General features: G+C 44.5%; 1 pseudogene across 1 annotated transcript; it reads right to left on the bottom strand.

Annotated features, from left to right (window-relative positions):
* Positions 1–5,440: 5,440 nt before the first annotated feature.
* On the bottom strand, positions 5,441–6,105 carry LOC111520403 (annotated as a pseudogene). Its single transcript, XR_002724669.3, has one exon. The product of XR_002724669.3 is annotated as a cytochrome c oxidase subunit 5A, mitochondrial pseudogene (transcript).
* Positions 6,106–6,487: the final 382 nt, after the last annotated feature.

Genomic DNA, 6,487 nt, shown 5'->3' with positions numbered 1-6,487 from the left:
TACAGGTGTGAGACACCTCACCCAGCCAAAAACAAAAAAAAAAAAAAACAAAACAAAAAAAAAATTGATGTCCATATCCAAGATCTATGAATCAGCAAACTTTTTTTGTAAAGAGGCAGGTTTGTTTGTGTTTTTCGCAATCCTGAAAAATGTAAGAACCATTCTTAACTTAGGCTATGCCAGAACAGGCCAGTGACTGAGATTGGCCTTTGGTCTACAGTTTGCTGACCCCGTCCTGGGGAAAGTCCCTTTCTTTGACTCATCATTATTGATTAAATATCTAGATTTTGAAGTACATGTAAAATTGTAGATTTTTGTCCAATAGAGGTAAAAATAATTTTTGTCTGGTAGAAGTATAATACCAAAGTTTATTGTCATATATTAACCACTTTTTTCTGTAACTGAACAATCTGTTTTTTGTTGTTGTTGTTTTGTTTTGTTTTTGTTTTTTGTTTTTAAGATGGAGTTTCACTCTTGTTGCCCAGGCTGGAGTGCAATGGTGCGATCTCAGCTCATGGCAACCTCCACCTCCCAGGTGCAAGCGATTCTCCTGCCTCAGCCTCCCAAGTAGCTGGGATTACAGGCACCTGCCACAAAGCCTGGCTAATGTTTTGTATTTTTAGTAGAGACAGGGTTTCACCATGTTGGCCAGGCTGGTCTCGAACTCCTGACCTCAGGTGATTCACCAGCCTCAACCTCCCAAAGTGCCGGGATTATAGGCGTGAGCCACCAGGCCCCGCCAACAGTCTATTTTCTTAAATCAAACCTTTGGGCCAGGCGCAGTGGCTGATGCCTGTAATCCAAGCACTTTGGGAGGCTGAGGCAGGAGGATCACCTGAGGTCAGGAGTTCAAGACCAGCCTGGCCAACATGGCAAAACCTTGTCTATACTAAATATTCAAAAATTAGCTGGACATGGTGGCAGGTGCCTGTAGTCCCAGCTACACAGGAAGCTGAGGCAAGAGAATAGCTTAAACCTGGGAGGCACAGGTTGTAGTGAGCTGAGATCGCACCACTGCCCTCCAGCCTGAGTGACAGAGCAAGACTCCATTTCAAAAAAAAAAAAATTAATTGGCCGGACGCAGTGGCTCATGCCTGTAATCCCAGCACTTTGGGAGGCCGAGGCGGGAGGATCACGAGGTCAGGAGTTCAAGACCAGCCTGGCCAACACGGTGAAACCCCATCTCTAAAAATTAGCCCAGCATGGTGTCATGCGCCTGTAATCCCACCTACTTGGGAGGCTGAGGCAGGAGAATTGCTTGAACCTGGGAGGCCGAGGTTACAGTGAGCCAAGATCTTGTCACTCTGCACTTCAGCCTGGGTGACAGAGCAAGATTCTGTCTCAAAAAAATAATAATAATACTTAAACTTTTAATTTTGAGATTTTATAGTTTTACATTCAGCTGCAAGAAATAATAATGAGGCTGGGTGCAGTGGCTCACACCTGTAGTCCCAGCACTTTCAGAGGCCTAGGCGGGTGGATCACTAGAGGCCAGGAATTTGAGACCAGACTGGCCAACATAGTGAAACACCATCTCTACATTAAAAAAAAAAAATTAGTCGGGTGTGGTGGTGCACGCCTGTAGCCCCAGCTACTCGGAAGGCTGAGATGGGAGGATCGCTTGAGCCTGAGATGTCAAGGCTGCAGTGACCCAAGATTGCACCACAGCACTCCAGCCTGGGCAAAAGGATGAGACCCTGTTTCATCAGAAGAAGAAAAAAAAGAAAGATAAAGAATCTTACTTAAAATGTCCCCCCCCACCTTTTTTTTTTGAGATGGAGTCTCGTTCTGTTGTTAGGCTGGAGTGCAATGGCGTAATCTCGGCTCACTGCAACTCCCACCCACCAGGTTCAAGCAATTCTCCTGCCTCACCCTCACAAGTAGCTGGGACTACAGGCGTGTGCCACCACACTCAGTTAATTTTTGTATTTTTAGTAGAGATGGGGTTTCGCCATGTTGGCCAGGATGGTCTCGATCTTTTGACCTTGTGATCTGCCCACCTTGGCTCTCTAAGTGCTGGGATTACAGGTATGAGCCACTGAGCCCAGCCTAAAATTTCCCTTTTTTAGTGAAATACTCATTTTGTCAAATACCCATTGAACTGGCTTTATTGTTTATTCTTTCATTGATGAGTTGAGAAAACATCTTTGACATGTGTTCGTTCTTATTTGTGAGCCATATTTTTAACTTTTTGAAAATAATATTGTCATAATTATTTAACCCATAGATAATTTGCTCCTACAGTTAGTTTCCAGTTTGGCTCAGTTTTTTATTTAGAAAATTGTATCTGGTTAGGAAAGATCAGAGTAACTTTTCTCTTCCCCAATCAAAAGAAAATGTAATTCACTTTATTTGAGTTTCACAGTGATGATAACATGTTCTCTCTTTAGTGGCAGGGTATTTCTGTGAGATATTTTGGGTGAGATAAGAAGAAAGAAGTTTTAAAATAGCAGATACCGCCGGGCGCGGTGGCTCAAGCCTGTAATCCCAGCACTTTGGGAGGCCGAGACGGGCGGATCACGAGGTCAGGAGATCGAGACCATCCTGGCTAACACGGTGAAACCCCGTCTCTACTAAAAACTACAAAAAACTAGCCGGGCGAGGTGGCGGGTGCCTGTAGTCCCAGCTAGTGGGGAGGCTGAGGCAGGAGAATGGCGTAAACCCGGGAGGCGGAGCTTGCAGTGAGCTGAGATCCGGCCACAGCACTCCAGCCTGGGTGACAGAGCGAAACTCCGTCTCAAAAAAAAAAAAAAATAAATAAATAAAATAAAATAAAATAAAATAAAATAGCAGATACCACTGGCTTTTTTTTTTTCTTTTTTAAATGTGAGATGGGTCTGGGTGTGGTGGCTCACACCTGTAATCCCAACAACTTGGGAGGCCAAAGTGGGAGGATGGTTTGAGCCTAGGAGTTCAAGACCAGCCTACATAACATAGTGAGACCTTGTCTCTATAAAAAATGAAAAAATTAGCTGGGTGTGGTGCTGTGCGCCTGCAGTTCCAGCTACTGGGGAGGGTGAAATGGGAGGATCGCTTGAGCCGGGGATGTCGAAGTTGCAGTGAGCTGTAATTGCACCACTGCACTCCAGCCTGGGTGAAAAAGCAAGACCATTTCTCAAAAAAAAAAAAAAAAAAAAAAAAAAAAATGGAGCGTTGCTATATTGCCTGGGCTGGAATGCATCATTTATTCACAGGTGCAATCCCACCGCTGATCAGCATGGGAGTTTTGACCTGCTCCATTTCCAACCTGAGCTGGGTCACCCCTCCATAGGCAAGGCTCTCTTTCATTTTTAAAGTAATTATTCTTTCTGGGTGAGGTGGCTCATGCCTGTAATCTCAGCACTTTGGGAGGCTGAGGCGGGAGGACTGCTTGAGCCCAGGAGTTCAAGACCAGCCTGGGCAACAAAGCGAGACCCCCCCATCTCTATAAAAAGTAAAAAAAGTTAGCCTGGTATGATGTTGTGCACCTGTAATCCCAGCTATTCAGGAGGATGAGGTGCTAGGATTGCTTGAGCCTGGGAGGTCAAGGCTGCAGTGAGCTGTGATTGCATCACTGTGCCACAGCCTGAGTAACAGAGACACTGCCTCAAAAAATAAACAAACAAATAAATACTGATCCCAACAGTATATCAGCATAAATGTTTATGAGTAATTGGAAAAAAAAAAAAACCCTGTGTGTCCTTCAAACTTCAATTTTTTGTTTCTAGTGAGAAGCAGGTGGTTAATAATAGAAATCATCACCCAATAGAAAAGGTATGTTTTCTCAGATGGAAAGGTTAGAAGTCATTTAGTCTAGTACACGGTTTCTGAGCATGACTAGAATAAACCTCCTTTTAAAAAAAAAACTAAAAAACGGCTGGGCACAGTGGCTCACACCTGTAATCCCAGCAGTTTGGGAGCTGAGGCGGGTGGATCACTTGAGGTCAGGAGTTTGAGACCAGCCTGGCCAACATGGTGAAACCCCATCCCCACTAAAAATAAAAAAAGTAAGCCAGGCATGGTAGTGGGTGCCTGTAATCCCAGCTACTCAGGAGGCTGAGGCCAGAGAATCGCTTGCACCTGGGAGGTGGAGGTTGCAGTGAGCCGAGATTGCGTCACTGCACTCCAGCCTGGGCAAAAGGAGCAGAACTCTGTCTCAAAAACCAAACCAAACAAAACAAAGAAACCATAAAACAAAACAAAACAAAACAAAAAAAACCCCATAAAACAAAATGTTATTATGTGAATCTCAACATACACATAAATAAAGACAATACTCTAACAAACCCCATGTAACCACCATTTAAATCCTGTATTAGTAATATTTGGCCAATCTTGTTTCATCCATATCCATCATTTCCCCAAACTTGGCAAATCCCAGATATCTTAGAATTTCATCATTAAATACTTCAGTCTGTATTTGTAAGAGCTACTGCTATGGTCTGAATGTTTGTGTCCCCCCAAAAATTCATATCTTGAAGCCTAATCAGCCGAGCGCAATGGTGTGCACCTGTAATCCCAGCACTTTGGGAGGCTGAGGCTGGGGGATCGCTTGAGTCCGGGAGTTTGAGGCTGCAGGGAACAGTAATCATGCCACTGCTCTCCAGCTGGAGTACAGAGCAAGATCCTCTGTCAAAAAAAAGAAAAAAGAAATCTAATCACCAATGTGATGGTATGTATTAGTCAGGGTTCTCTAGAGGGAAAGAACTAATAGGATAGATGTACATATGAAAGGGAGTTTATTTTTTATTTTATTTTTATTTATTTATTTACTTATTATTATTTTTTGAGACGGAGTCTCCCTCTGTCGCCCAGGCTGGAGCACAGTGGCTCAATCTCAGCTCACTGCAAGCTCCGCCTCCCGGGTTCACGCCATTTTTCCATCTCAGCCTCCCGAGTAGCTGAGACTACAGGCGCCCGCCACCACGCCTGGCTAATTTTTTTACGTATTTTTAGTAGAGACGAGGTTTCACCTGTTAGCCAGGATGGTCTCGATCTCCTGACCATGTGATCTGCCCGCCTCAGCCTCCCAAAGTGCTGGGATTACAGGTGTGAGCCACCGCACCCGGCCGAGAAGGTACCTTTTATGAATCAGGAAATGGACCGGGACTCTCATGAGACACTGAATCTGCCAGTGCCTTTGCTTTTGGCTTTCAGCATTCGGAACCATGAAAAACACGTTTTTGTTGTTTATACTCAGTCTATGGTATTGAGTTATAGCAGTCCAAATGGACTAAGACAGACATTTTTTAACATTGCAATACCATTCTCACACCAACAAATAGTAATAATTTCTTAACAGAATCTAATATCCAGTCACGATTCAAATATGCCCCAGGTGTCAAGTGTCTTGTCATAAATGATTCAAAACAGGATCTAAACAAAGACTGTGTATTTGGTTGAGTTTTTTTTTTTTTCTTTGTTTTTTTTTGTGTGTGTGTGTGTGTGTGTGTGTTTTTAATTTCAGGTCAAACTCATTTCCCTTTTATTAAAGTCCAAGTTACCATTACATGGCTTGGTACTCAATAAAGGAAAACTTGTTCAAATAAGGTAATATGTTATCATCAGTATTTCCAGGAAACTTCACACTCAAGTCGCAATGTCAATAAATCCATGGGGAAGCCCATCCATGGGGTTTACACTTTGTCAAGGCCCAGTTCCTCCGGAGTGGAGATTCCCAGTTCATTTAAAGTTGGTCTAAGTTCCTGGATGACATAGGGGTAGATTTCCTTATGAGGTCCTGCTTTGTCCTTAACAGCCTCTAGGATACGAACTGTACTAGCAAAACCATTTAACCGTCTGCATGCCCGCAAAGCAGCATCAATGATTTTGGGCTCTGGAACCAGATCATAGGTAACAAGTGTGTTTATCCCTTTACGCAATTCCCAGGCATCTACATCTGGCTTGTTGAAGTATGTTACCCAGCGAGCATCAAACTCCTCATCTGTCTCATGTGACCCATGAGAACAGCAGAGAACTGACTGGATAGCCGCGGCGGGGCCGGGGGTCCGGGCGGAGTGCAGCAGGCCTCGAGGGCCGGCCCAGGTGGTGGCGGCCACAGCGCAGCGGCGGAGAGCGGCGCCCAGCATGAGGGCGGTGGCGGCGCGCAGGCTGAGGGTAGTTTTTTTTTTCTTTGATGGAGTCTTGCTCTCTCACCCAGGCTGGAGTGCCAGTGACATCATCTTGGTTCACTGCAACCTCTGCCTCCCAAGTTCAAGCAATTCTCCTGCCTCAGCCTCCGGAGTAGCTGGGATTACAGGCACATGCTACCATGCCCAGCTAATTTTTGTACTTTTAGTAGAGATGGGGTTTCGCCATGTTGGCCAGGCTGGTCTCGAATTCCTGGCTTCAAGTGATTCTCCCACCTTGGCCTGCTGAAGTGCTGGGATTGCAGGCATGAGCCACCGCTCCCGGACTGATTTTTTTTCTTTTTAAAACATTATTTTTTCAAAAAACAGTTTTAAAGTATAGTTGACGTAAAATAAATGGTACATCTTAACAGTGTGCA

This window comes from Piliocolobus tephrosceles, unplaced genomic scaffold, assembly GCF_002776525.5.
Source record: "Piliocolobus tephrosceles isolate RC106 unplaced genomic scaffold, ASM277652v3 unscaffolded_32573, whole genome shotgun sequence".
NCBI lineage: Eukaryota > Metazoa > Chordata > Mammalia > Primates > Cercopithecidae > Piliocolobus > Piliocolobus tephrosceles.
The sequence above is the reverse complement of the archived record's forward strand: the minus strand, read 5'-3'. Positions and strand labels throughout refer to the sequence as shown.